The sequence below is a fragment of the Malania oleifera genome, chromosome 12 (genome assembly GCF_029873635.1).
Source record: "Malania oleifera isolate guangnan ecotype guangnan chromosome 12, ASM2987363v1, whole genome shotgun sequence".
In the NCBI taxonomy this organism is placed as follows: domain Eukaryota; kingdom Viridiplantae; phylum Streptophyta; class Magnoliopsida; order Santalales; family Ximeniaceae; genus Malania; species Malania oleifera.
The window spans coordinates 42,553,496-42,554,973 of NC_080428.1; positions in this window are offsets into that span (position 1 = coordinate 42,553,496).

Here is a 1,478-nt window from a genome sequence, read left to right on the forward strand (position 1 = left end):
TTTGATGCTATTCGAAATTTTGAATTAGACACAAAATTTTCCACTCCCTATTTTTAAATATATTTTATTTTTTTTGCGTTTTGCATTCTTTTATTTTTTATTATTTATGAAAATTTTCAATTTTCTTTTTACCAAATTCGTTTGCAACAAGCAACGACTTTAGGTTAGTTAGAGGCATCATCATCCCCATCAAACCAATAGATCATTATTTCATATCCTAAAATTTTTGCAAAATAATTTTCGAAGCTCCAATTTGCTTACTAGAGAGAATATATAATATCCAAAGATTAATTAATTTGAAGCCATGAGATTAATTAATTTTTAGGAGTAGATCTTATAATGGATGCATTCAAGTGGAATAATTATTAGCAAGACAGTATTTTTCAAAAGAATATTTATAAATCACTTAGCAAAAATCTCTAACTTTGAAATTATGCCTAAAAATGTTAAAACAAAATGTGCACAAATTAAGGTTGTGTTTAGTGTTTAAGCTATGTGAGGTTTTTGATTTAAATTTGTATAAATTTGAATAAAATTTAAGGCAAAACTTAAAATTTGCAATCCAAGTTTTCAAATGTGAGACAATGTAATTGACTGCAACATCAAAATTAAACAATTAAATTCGACAAGTAAATATAAATATATTAATAATAAAGAAACAAGAAATTTCATTCTAGGAACAAATTAATACATTATTTAAAACAATCGTTCTTAAATTTTTTCTTAGTATTATGTATGTCAACTAAATTTAACAGGCAAGAACATGAAAATAAAATTATAAAATTTTAAATCAATTAAAATCGTCTAGATGCAGCAACGAACCCAAATAATTCAAATGAAACTATGAAACGAATCCAACTCAAAACAGAAAATTTCTCAGTAAGTAAAACAATAAATTCACGTTTTTGTTAAATAAAAAAAAACCTACCCTATCTTCTCCCTTAAATAGCCTCGTCTTCGCCCGAACGGTCACCTGCCAGCTCGAACGGTAACCTGCAAGCTCCAACGGTCACCTGCAACAACCTCTCTGCAAGCTATTTTTCCTCTGTGATAGTCTTGTGAGCGCTCGGGAGAGGTTTTGAGCAGACGAAGCAAATCTCGCAGGATAATCCTGCGAGATTTTCCACGTGTCACAACGCTATTGGATTTCAGGGACAAATCTCACAGCTTAGTCCTGCGAGATTTGTGCCACGCCTCACCTTCCCGCTGGTTGCTCTCTTGAAATCTCGCAACTTCAAGCTGCAGGATTTGCTCCAGACCCGTTACGCGTCACCTTCCCATTGGTTATTTCCTTGTCATGCGTCGAAGGCAGAGCGGCCCCATCAGTTTAAATCTTGTAGCATGAAACTGCGAGATTACGTGAACATTACTTTGGGAAAATTTTTTCCAACCAGAGTGTTAATTTATATTTTATTTATTTTTAATATTAAAATGGGAAAAAACTCTAATCTTTTATACTTGAAAAAAAATGATAAGAC